This window comes from Talpa europaea (genome assembly GCF_964194135.1).
Source record: "Talpa europaea genome assembly, chromosome: 10".
NCBI classification, from domain to species: domain Eukaryota; kingdom Metazoa; phylum Chordata; class Mammalia; order Eulipotyphla; family Talpidae; genus Talpa; species Talpa europaea.
This window is the reverse complement of record NC_140077.1, coordinates 103589293-103602531: the sequence shown is the minus strand read 5'-3', so window position 1 is coordinate 103602531 and position 13239 is coordinate 103589293. Positions and strand designations below refer to the sequence as shown.

Here is a 13239-nt window from a genome sequence, read left to right as displayed (position 1 = left end):
TGGGGTGATGGTCCTACACCCCACTTCCACTCCCAGCCTCCTCTAGCAGGAGCGGAGGGCAGAGCTTTACTAGGAATCTAGTCCAACTGACAGAACTCCCCCTGGAGAAAGAAATTTCCTAGCCAGGCCAGGAATCAGGGCTCTGCACAGTCACGCAGTCCAGACGCAGTACACTGTCCCCCCTACCTGGCGCCATCACTGCAGGACCCCTGGAGCCTGGTCCTGGTTTGTTACCTTCCCTACCTATTACTAAGTTAATCTGGTGCTTGCTTTACCTGACCCCTTTGTTATAGAGTTAACTTGAATTTGGTCCTTGTTTGTCTTGAAACCACCAAACACTGGCCAGCCAATACCCGGCTTCCCTGCTACCCCACCTGGCAATGAACCCCATCAACCAGAACATCTCCCCCACAAACTGGCTGCTCTCAGGCAGCTGCAGCCCCTGCCCTATTGTGTGATCCACAATAAACATTCCTTGCTTGAACCTTTGATTGGCTTTTTCCTCTAAATTCCTTTCATCATCACAATAAACTCAGACAAGAATTCTAACAGGATGAAATCCAGCTCACGTCCTGCTTGCCAACACAGGCATGTGACACGAAGCTGCAAGAGCCCAGAGAAAAGGGCACCTTCTCTTTGACTAGAAACACCACTTATGTTTCCAGCAGTCCTGTGACTGGCAGAAAAAAAACAAGGCAACTGGAATTATGAAAACACTTAGCATATGTATATTTGTTGTGGGAGTCTGCAGCAAGACAATCAACAGGCTATATAGATGTCAAATATTTTGGAGCTCATAGGATCAGTATCATTCTTTTGATTTGCAACGTAATTAATAGTAGCAGCAAATACTACGTAGCATTTGCAATAAAAGAAGCACTTTTAGGAAAGATAATCGAAGGTGAGGAGGAATAAAAGAGAAAAAAGAAGAGCTATATGCTATGAAGCAGGCACTATTTTAGCTGCTGAGTGTAAATTACATATTTGTATTCTATAATGAACTAATACTTCATTTGAAAGATCAAAAAGACCAGACTCAGAGAAGTTATGTAACTTACAAAGATCACACAGCTAATAAGTATCATCGCTGCAATTCAAACCAGACAGCTGGACAGCAGAGACACGCTCTTGATGGCCACACTATAGTGCCTCCCAAATCCTTACCATTCATTCTTCATTTATTGAGGAAACCCCCCCCCCCAAATTTCCCCACCTTGATGCAGTGGAGAACTTGCTAGATTGTGGGTAACACCTTCCTAAGTATTTATCTCATGTGCATGCGGCTTTCTCATCAGACTATCATTAGCCTGAAGAAAGCCAACGGACAGAGATATCTATGCTCTGGACTATGAGCTGAACCTTCTATTCCATGTGTCCACATTCCAACTGTATTCCAGAAAGAAGAATAAACTAAAGACAGCTGAAACTAAAGGAGAATTAAACAGATCAATCCATAAAATCCAACTTCTACCTCACAGAGGTCCCCAAAAGGGTAACTGAGAACAGAGAAAATGAAAAAAAGGGGCAGTTGTTTCTTTGGCTCTAGCACAGGTGTTGGTGCGGCCCCCAATGTCCTTATAGGAGAAGAGAGTGGAAGAAACACCAGGTTCTTATGTTCCTCATCCCAGAAGTTGAATTCAGTTTACATTTCACTGGATAAGAACTACATAGTCCCTCAACTCAACCAAAAATAAAACTGGATAGTATAGATGACAAAAATATTTGATGAATATAAATAGTGTCTGCCACAAAGGTTGTTTAATCTTATATGAAGATAAGCATATAAGATCATGTAGGTCTCCAAGTTGCCTCTGCTACATAGTGACATTTAAACATGTGGGAAGTCATTCCCGGAGACTCCCCAGTGCGACCCCCGTCCTAGGTATTTCTGCAAGGTTTTTAGAGGGAGGCAAAATAAAAGGCAGTCGCCTACACCTTTAGTATTCTCACTGTACTTACATAACTCTAGATTGAAAAGCACTGTGATCTGCTTTTCACCAGCACGATATCTGTTTACGAGGTATTCCTTAATTATTATGCTTCCCAAATGAAATGATACCAATAACAAGTGCAAGAGTCAAAATTCTTAGTAAGGCTGTCCCTCCATCACATTCCATTTGTGGAAATTACTAGGGAGTAATTTTGGGGGTTATTTGGATCTAGCCCAGGTATATCTATCCACGGCTTGCTGGCTCCCGTGGAGGACAGTCAGCCATGTCTGGAGACATTTTTGATTGTCGCACTGGGGAAAGGGTGTTATGTGCATCGGGAAAGTTAAGCCAGAGATGCTGCTAAACATCCCACAATACACAGGACAGACCCTGCAACAGAGAATTATCTGGACTAGGCTGAGAACCCTATGCCTGATGAAACTCTTACCAATATTTTCCTCTTTAATTAGTCTTACCTTTTTCAACCGATAGCATAATATCCTTAAGTTTATCTTCACTCTCAGGGATATGTGTTCATCACAGCCCTGTTTACAATAACTAAATAATGGAAACAGCCTAAGTGGATCAGAAAAATGTGGTGTATATATACTATGGAATACTACTCAGCTACAAGGAAAAAGGATGAACTCCTGCCATTTGTTATAACATAGATGAAAATGGAAAGGATAATTCTTTTTTTAAAAGATTTATTTATTTATGCATACAAGAACTGGGGTACAGGCCAGAGCAGTGGGGGGGTGTGAGAGAATTCACCAGTGACAGAGTGGGGCACAGAACAGGTAGATCTACAGAAATACACTGCTGAGGGGAGCCGCAGGTGAGTCAGGGGAGGTCTGCTGCACCATGTGGGTATCTCCCTGGCCAGGGATCAAACTCGTACTGCAGTGGCTGCGGATAGCTTCATAGGTTGCGTCTTAACCGCTTACACCACCAGGGACACCCAGAAAGGATAATTCTAAGTAAAATAAGTCAGAAGAAGAAAGACAAATACTAGATGGTTCAATTATATGTGGAATACCAGGAAACATAACAAGGGGTCAGTCAACAACAAATTAATTATAAACTCTTAACATCTGATTTCAGAACTGAACCACTAAGGGCAGGATGGAGGCTGGAGAGACTAATGGAACACAGCGGAAGATTGTTAGGGCACTGATGTTGGGCAGGGTGTGAAACCTTGTAACCCTCAGAGCAGACATAAAGATATAAACCTACTTTACTCCAATAAACATAATTTGGGAAAATAAATAAATAAATGAATTTATCTTTGCTCTCATCTATCTCATATTCTCTGGCAAAATTATTCATCCTGTGCAACCAACTGACATATTTGTGAGTATTCTTCTCATCAGATGGGCTGAACCAGGAAATCCACAAATTTCCCCACTACAAAGAACGAAATTCCAAGTACATTTGGTCTATTCTTTTCTGACAGCTGTTAATGATTTAGTAGCCTCAAGTTCCCAAAGACACCAAGTATATCTCCTAAAACCATATGGTATTTTAAATAACTTTGGCTTGATTTGGAAGATAAATACAATGAACTTTAAATTCTAGAATTCATTCTCAGCCTTTAATAGCATACATTAATAAGTAAATTTGGCTTATATTAAACATTTTCCTTACTTCCATTTTCAAGACTTTTTTCTCATCTGAACTTTTGGCAAAGCAAAGTATAAGAAGTAAAAAGCGGGATAAGAATCCTGATTTCAGTTTATGCTAGCAGTTCAGATTCTGAGTTTCAGAATCATTAAATAAGAATGAGTTTTTCCTGGCTTTCCCCCAACTCCTTAAAAATATTCACCTAATATTCTGAAACTACATATTCCACCTACCAATATTCAGTCTTGAATGCCTATCATCAATTTGGCATTTTTATGATGTCTGTATTTTCCAATATTCATCAGTTTACACAAACATTTTAGGCAATTTAAATAACAGAAAACAGAAATGCCTTTGCCAAAGCTTCCAGAGTAAACCTTGATCAGAAAATAAGTTCAGAAGGACCTATCTTCAGAGATAGTTGCTTATATCAGAGACAGTTCATCTGGTCAGAGACTGGTCTCACATCTCTGGTGCTAAATTAGGGATGGAGAGGGTATCTTGGGAAGATTTCACTCCTGAATTTACTTAGGGAGCCACATGACAGTATTCCTAATGCCATCTCTGTGGTCCTCATCTTGATCTCAAATTACCTGCTTTGTTTATTCTGAGATGAATTTGATGATTATAAGGGCAGGACAGGCCACAGTGCAGGTTTTCTAGGATCCCATGCAGACCGGGTAAAGGAGGAGTCAGAGTCCTCAGTGGTTTTGCAGGTTTTTATTGGGGTTCAGCGGGTACGTGGCAGGCAGGGGTGCTGGGGGGCTGGGAGGCTGGCAGTACTCCCAGCCCCCAGCACATCTTCACTCTATCTGGGCTCTCTGGCATTCTCTGCTTCTGCTTTGGGCTTCTTCTCTTTCGGTTTTTACTGGCGTCCCCGTGATACCACCCTTAAAAGCACAGTCTTAGCGCAGGTGTACCCACTTCAGGAGCCCGCCATCAGGCATGCATTCAGGATCATAGGGTTCCCTCATCTATCCTGATGGCGGGAGGGCAGAAAAGCCTGATTTTTTACCTTACCCTACAATGATTCTCACCTCAAATGTATTCTCTTGCTAGACCCAAACCTGTCATGCTCCTGCTCAGAGTCTTCCAGTGGTTTCTCATCAGACTCTGTAAAATTTCCCTTTGAAAGGGACCCTTGGCTTCTTCTCCGACCTCAGCTCCATTAATCCCTGACTCACTCACTCCCCTCTAGATATACCAATTTCCATAATGATCTCCAAACCCACCAGCTTGTATAATTTGCTCCCTCCTTTCTTCCAAGCCTCTGCAAACACCACCACATCAAAGGCTTTTCCTCATCACCTGCCTGAGAGTGTTACCCACATCTGTGATCCTCCTTCCTTTCACCCTGAATTTAGTGTTTCTTCAGAGCTCTCAGCTCTACTTCACGCCACATCAAATATCTTTATTTATTATTTGTCTTTCTTACTAGAATTTAATCTCAGGAGCAGTGTTACATTTCTCTTGCTTCCTGTTCCCTGGAGCCCTCACCATCCCAATGCCTGGCTTGTAGTGAAGACACTATAGATATTTGTTGCATGAAAGAGCGAATCTAATATCATTGCATAAAGTGGAAGTAGGTCTGAGAAATAACGTTCATGACTATTCTATTTTGACTTTCGGTAAAACTACATAAGCACAAGTACAAGAGAGCCTTGCAGACACCACCTTCACCCTCCAGCTGTGAGGCCACCCAGCCATGATCAACTCCTCCGTGTTAAGTGACACCACAGTTGCCAACAAGTACTTCGGGCAAGTCTCCTTCAAGCTGTATCCGAATTCCTAAATTTCCAAAGGTTGCAGAAAACTTTCATGTTCTGAACATTGGAGGGAAGGGATTTGATTACGAGGGTTCCTACTTTCAAAGAATTATTCCAGGGTTTATTGCCATGGTGGTGACTTCACACACCATAAGGGCATTGGCAGCAAGTCCAACTAAGGGGGTGTTTTATGATGAAAATTTCATCCTGAAGCAAACGCACCCTGGCTCCATGTCTGTGGCAAATGCTAGACCCAACACAAACAGTTTTTCATCGGCACTGCCAAGCCTGAGCGGTTGGGTGGCAAGTATGTGTTCCTTGGCAAGGTGAAAAGGATGTGATTATTATGGGGATAAGCCATGGGATACTTTGAGTCTAGAAATGGCGAGGTCCCAAGATGATCACCATTGCCCACTGTGGACACCTCTAATGAATTTCACTTGCATTTTCATCTTTACCAAGAAATCATCGCTTTTGTAGGTCAGGAGAACACCCTTCATCTCTGTCTGCTTACAATATCCTATAATATTTGTGGCCTCACTGCACTTTTGGGGCTTCCATAGTTTCCTTATTCCCCTCTAAGTCTTACTGGATTACAGAGTTAAGTTTACAATTATGAAATAAAAAGTCAACAAGAAAAGAACAAGTTATCTCATCATAACACCCATCAAATAATCATCGAGGAATAATTTTTTATTCCTAAAACACAGTCTATTACCCAAGCTATGTCATCACAGAATAAAATTGAAAATGCTGAAACTGGCAAAAGAAAAAGAAAAGCATCTTAGATATGTGGAACTGCTTTGATGTTGGAAATAAAACTGTGCTTTATTTTCGCTTTTTAAAATGTATTTTAGAGCTGTTATATGAATAAACTGAATTTTCTCAAGTTACCAAAAAATGTGACTTTTGATAACATGTTTTTATTATTTTAACCCAAGAATGGGATTAAGAAACCACTAATCCTACTACTTATGACCCCAACCTCACACCAAAAAGTAGCCAAAGAAAATTTTGTGAGAAGGACAATGGATGGGGGTGAGGAGGTAACCTGTCATATGAGGTATTGAAGTAAACAAGAGTGTGATCTAAAAAAAGAATTGGCAGGCAGATCAGTAGACTACAAAGGCAAGACCTGAAGCAGATCCTGGCAAACTTCAATTTTTTGTATATTACAAAGGAAACATAAACCACTTTGGAATGGCAGTTTATCCACATAAGTCTAGAAAAATTGGCACAGTATACAGGGAATAAAATCAAGTTTGATATTAACCTCACACCAAAATAAATTCTACCCAGATATGTTAAGTGTAAATAATGAAATCACTTAAAGCACAAAGACACATAGGGGGATATATTGGAAATGTATTGGAAAAAGTTTTCAAAGCAAAAAGGAATTACAAAACTAAAACAGATGGAAAAAATCACAAAGGACAAAGTCAATACAATGACTACATTTAAAACTCCATTATGTCAAAAATACCATACCAAAAAAAAAAAAAAAAAAACTTGAAGGCAAATTAGGCATGACATCTGCAACAAATATTTTTTAAAGTTAATGTTCTTAAAATGGAAGTAGGCCTTTAAAAATAAAAATAATACAGATTTCTCAATATAAAAAAAAAGCCTAAGGACATGAACAATTTGGAGAGAAACAAATATACTGAAGATATTCAATATCACTAATAATCAAATCAATGAAGAAAATAACATTTTGAAAATATTGGCAACCCTTAAAATATTATTATCAGCAACCATTGAATAAATAGCAAATTGGCAAACCTTCAAATATTAGCAAACTGCCAACTATTAAAAGAATATATTAAGTTGTGGAAGTGGTGGCAGGATAAAATAAAATATGCACTCGGTTTTAAAGTCTATCTGTAAATTAACTTTGTGTTTTTACCATATGCATATGGTAAACATTCTACCACACATAGAAATATTCATCCCTTTTGGCTCAGTTGGTATATTTCTAGGAATATATGTGGATAGTTATTGTATGAAGGACACATAATGTAGCATTACTTATTATAGAACTCAAATGTCCATTAATAATCGTTTAATAAATTATAATTTACCCATAAGTTAGAACTCACTGTCAACAGGAAAATTGTGGGGTTTTTTGTGTTTTTTTTTTTTTTTTGTTAAAGATTTATTTATTTATTTATTTATACAAGCTCTGGGTACAGTCAGAAGTGCAGGAGGGTGAAAGAATTCACCAGAGCCAGAGTGGGGAGCAGAGCAGGCAGAAGGACCGAAGTACACTGCTGAGGGGAGCAGCGGGCGTGTCAGGAGAGGTCTGTCCCGCCATGTGGGACCCTCCTCTGGTGGCTGGGGAGCAGCCGGGAATCGAACCGGTGCTTCAGAGGCTGCGAGCAGCTTCGCAACCCAGCGCTCAACCGCTGCACCACCAGGGAGGCCCGGAAAGTATGTATTTAAGACACAGCTAATTAAAAAAGGAAAAATGCAACAAAAATTATATATAAACTATTTCATTTTGCAATAAAAAATGCAACATATAGACTACTAAAAGGAAGTAAGGCAGAGGAGGGAACACTTCTCATTTTACAAGCATAGCATTACTCCGAGAGCAAAACTAAACAAGGACATTACCAGAAAAGAAAATTATAGGCTAATATCCCTGATGAACATAGATGCAAAAATTATCAACAAAACAACAGCAAATCAAATCAGCAATACTCAAATATTTAAATACGTCCCCATTGGAAGAAGACGAGTCATGCAATGGAAACCAGTCTTAGTACAAGTCTGTGAGATGAGACAGGATGACTGACTTTGTGGCCAGTTAACTTGGAACCCAGAAATAACTGTGCTAGGGCCAGTGGTAATGACCCCTGTCCTGGAAGTCTATGGGGGGTGGGGGGGGTGGATAGATTCTATTGGGAAGGCAAAGCACACAGCTCTCTAATTCTTGCTGATTTGTGTGGAGAAATGCTGATGTTAGTAAAATTCAACCATTTCAAGTCAGTCAGTTTTCATAATAGTGATACTGGTGATCAAATGTATTCGGAGACTGAGATAAAGCTTCCTCAGGAGAGGATACCTATTAAAAAAAAAAAAACAAAAAAAAAAACCTGGCCAGGGGAGGGTCCTGGATTTAGCTCCTTCCCAGCTGATGTCTGTGATAAATAGTTCTGCGCAAATTTATAGTAAGGTACAAATAGCAGCAGGTGAAGGGGGTGACTAAATGAATAGAAGAATGTGAAAAATGATGTAATGGTTTTATAAGATAAGTTAGTTGTTTCTTCAAATCGGATACTGTTCATATCGATGTTACTGCTGTATCTGTTCTAGAAATTTACACCAAATGTAAATGCGCTGACAAATAGGATCATTTTGTTGTAAGGAGTCTGAGGACAGAGACCAAGGGTAGATTGTGAAATAACTATATGTATGTAGTTTATATATGTATGTGTGTGTGTGTGTATTAATATTTGCCCTTGGTTCCCCACACAGAGACCCTAAAACACTGATAAATTCCTCAGTGATTAGAACACCAGGAGCATCTCCGTCTACAGCTGTCTTTGACCCCATCCGTGACCGATACTCCTACTACCCTTGAAAATTCCTGAGTGATAAGAGCACTGGGAGCATATTTGGCTCTAATGAGGTGACTCTGGGTGGGACTGGTCATCAGAACTACGGAGAAGCCTTGTCTGGAAGTTTGGAATTCTCAGGCCCACTCATCATTCTCCAGAGAGGGAAGCAGAGCTAAAGGGAGCTGATGACTGGGTACGCCTAGTGTGAGGAAGATGCCATAGAATTCCACAAGGACAGGATTAGGGGAGCTTTCAGGTGGGAGAATAATCCACCCCAGAGTGTGACACACCCCAACTCCATAGGGACAGAACAGAAGCTCTTGGGCTTGAGACTCTCTCAGGCCTCCCCTTGTGTCTCTTTATCTTCATGTTCTTCTGTGTTTTTTATCATGTAATTTAACAAACTGGTAACTATTGTTTCTCTGAGTCCTGTGAGTCCCTCTAGTGAAATAATCAAGCCAGAGGGAAGGGTCATCAGAACGTTCCATTAATAGTCAGTTGGTCAGAAGCACAGATAATAACTTGGGCTTGCGGTTGGTTTCTCAAGTGTGTGTGTGTGTGTGTGTGTGTGTGTGTTGCGGTGGAAGGGGGATAGGGGAGGGTGTGAAATTGTTAAATTAAGCACTTAACCTGTGAGATCTGATGTTACCTCTGGGTAGATACTGTCAGGACTGAGTTATCTGTAGGACATCCCGAAGGTGTTGCACAGAATTGCCTGGTGTAAGAAAAACGCTCCACCTGTTACTCCATGAGAAACGTCAGAAGTGAAGCTTCTCTATGAAGGTAAAGGAAATACACAGGGAGGAAACCCACAGTAGGGAGAAAATACACAGAGACAGGAAAAAACTGCCCTTCCTCTATATCCCACTCTTGGTGAGTCACTATGTGCAGATATATGAGTCACGAGACTTATGGCATTATTGATTTCTGGGGCAGAAATCTGCAAACTTTCTCCATAAAGGACTAGATGTTTTAGGTTTTGCTTCTGTGACATCTACTTCAGCTTGCTCATTTTACCACCACAGAGCCATAGGTGATATATATAAGAATGGCTTTGTCCTAATTTAAAAAAATATATTTTTACTGTATGTCATATAATTTTTACTTGTCATGAAATATTGCTTTCTCTTTCTTTCTCTGTCACACACATTTAAAATATAAAAACTATTTCTAGCTCAAGGGTACCACAAATCCAGGCAGCAGGCAGGATCTGAATCTTGCGCCACACTGTGTCAATTCCTTGTCTAAAGTATAAGGAGAAACCTTTAGTTAGAAAACCAGTCAGCTCTTCAGGCTCAAGAATTTAACTTTGAGTAACTTTAGTCCAGTGCTGATCAGGGCTCCTTTGAGAGCCTATATGTGAGCTGGTTTTATATGCAGATAATGCCTGCTCGCCATTACCTCACATTCCAGTCTTACAATAAAGTTAAATTATAAAAAATGAACACATCAAATAAAAAGTACTTAAACTGTTTTACTTCAAGCCTCAGCCAAAATGCTTTCACTAAGTTAAATTTTTATATCAAGCCTTTATATTTTACATGTTTGTTTTGATAAATCTTGTCATTGGAACAACTGAAACTAGAAATATTATCTACTACATGAACTTTTTACCCTTAAATTTACACACACACACACACACACACACACACATACACCAAACAAAACTGAAACTGCAACCCCTGCATCACAATTATGCTAAAGGAATCAAAGGAAGTTAGAGAAGAGTCAGGCACAGCCACAGCCACAGGAGTGTCTACCCGTGCGGGTCTCCACCAATGCACAGTTTTATTGAGGTCAAATCTTCATTCATAAGTAGGACACTCACTTTTAAATGAATTGTTCCTTGATCTTTACAGCATAAAAATTATGGCTGGTCCAGAAATCTCCACACAGCTCTCCATAGTGGTTGGACCAGTTTGCACTCCCACCACCAGTGCAGAAGAGTTCCTTTTTCTCCACATCCTCGCCAACATTTGTTGTTGCTAGTTTTTTTAATATGTGCCGTTCTCACTGGTGTAAGATGGTATCTCATGGTAGTTTTGATTTGCATTTCCCTGATTGCTAAACAGGGAACATTTTTTCCTAGGAATTTACCCAAAGGACACAGAAACATCAATTCCAAAGAGCACCTGCACCCCTATGTTTATAGCAGCATTGTTTACAATAGCTAAGCTTTGGAAACAACCCAAATGCCCAAAAATAGATGACTGGATCAAGAAGATGTGGTACATATACACCATGGAATATTACTCAGCATTCAAAAAAGATAAACACATGCATTTTGCAGCAACATGGATGGCGCTGGAAGGGATCATGCTCAGCAAAATAAGCCAGAAAGAAAAAGAGAAATACTGGATGGTCTCACTCACAGCAGGAATCTAGAAAACTTAAATAAGGGACCAGAAAAATGAATAACTATAAGAAAATGAAAATCAAAATCAACAAAAAACTATGAACCAGAGACACTCTGGGGGGTGAGGGGTGGGGAGGGGAGGGATTGGGGTCAAAATAAGGGGGTTGCAATTGTATGGGGAATATAAAAATAAAATTTATTTTAAAAAAAGAAAAAAAAGAAAACCTACAAGATACAGTTAAAAAAAATTATGGCTGGTCCACTGGTACTTTAAATATGATTCTTGCCTTTGAATAAATTAACTTACATCAGAGATCTGATTTAGGCTGCTCTCAATAATTTAAGTACCCTCAATAAGCTAGTAGCATAAGAACAGAAATACTAGTGGCAATTTAAGTAATTAATTGACTCAACACTAACATTCAAAAAATCAACTCATTTTAATCTTATATAAATATACACACGGACACACAGAGATTAGCTCCATATAAACATAACTTTTCTTTTACTTCCAGATACACCTGAAAGACAGTTGTGACTTCTAGCTTCTCATGTTCTAACTGCATGAGTTTCAAGGTCTCTTTTGGTTTATAATTAGCAATCAGAGTGTTAGTAACAACAGTGAAATTCTCTGACTCCGGCCCCCTCTGATCATGTGTCATGTACCCCTGTTCTCTATATTATTTTCACAAACAATACCTCAGTATAAACCCCTTAATTGTTAGATACAATCTTCATTTCCAAATACTTTACACTACTCTTTTCATCATCAGTAATAACAAGATGAAAGAAAAACTTACGCTTCAAAACCAAATCCAACTTGAATTAAATGTTTTTGTAGGATTCTTATTAGTACTTGTAAACTTACATAATTATATGATCACAAAACACTTTGTACATCCAATATTGAATTTGGATTGCAAATACTATGTGACAATCATCGAGAGTCACAAGACCTCATACCATAAATCCTTAAATGATAAAGACATTCATGAGAAGCTCTTAGCTAAATATTTCCTCCAAGGTTCTATTTCCCTGAAGGTCAGACATAAATTCTTTGGCCAGTAGAGGCCTTCTATGAGATTTGGCAGAAGAAACAGGGATTATAAAAACAGATATCCTATTTTTATCATTGCTTCCTACCTCTAGGATTTCACACTGGGATTTACTTTCTTCTCTGCATCACAGACACAGACATCAGTACTTCCAAACTGCTGAGTAAACATCTTTCGTTATCTGGAGCCTCTGCTTCGGTGATCTCACCCAGCCTCACAATGTTAAATTCCTCCCAGGTGAGCAAACCCCAACTTCCTATCTGCAGCATGAACCCCTTCTCTGTGCTTATGACTCACCCACAGGAGCGCCTTCCTTCACTCCACGACTGGCCCACTACACTCGGTTCACGGCATCTCACATGTAACGTGAACAACAGAGAACCTCTGATTTCTCCCCACTCACTGCTCCAGTCTTTCTCATCATTTCCAATCAAACAGCATCTGCCTCCACACTGTACATTACGTCAAGAACCTTGGAGTTACCCTTCGATTCATTCTCCTACCTATGAGGTAATATGTGCAGCAAAATAGTAGTAAGCTCAGTAGTAAGCTGAGCTGTAAAGCAGGAGTCACAGAATGACCCCCGGGGAGCAGGTGTGAGATCTGTGCAGGCCACTCAACCCACGCGAAAACATCTGACCTCAAAAATATTTAATGATTAAGCTCAGATATGATCTTCTGTGTTATTGTTTTTCATTATCTTTGCCTTTCAGATTGGGAAGGAGGGAAAAAGTTGCTAATGTTCAGTGAATGTTGAACCTGTTCTTACATTCCAGTAAAATTGGAAATAACACAAAAGGTCCATCAAAACAGAGATGGTTGATTTTAGATCTATATAGTGAAATAGTATGGTTTATTAAAAAGAATAAAGCAGATCTGCATGTTCCCCCATGGGAATATTGCTGGCGTATTTGTAAGAATAAAAGTTGTAGAGGTTTGTAGGTA

At 39.6% G+C, this 13239-nt stretch overlaps 1 protein-coding gene across 1 annotated transcript in view; it reads right to left on the bottom strand.

The window, feature by feature from the left end:
- Positions 1-13239, bottom strand: part of DCHS2 (dachsous cadherin-related 2) — a gene marked incomplete at both ends in the record, with an annotated part of 163519 nt that overhangs the window by 73637 nt on the left and 76643 nt on the right. The window lies entirely within an intron of this gene.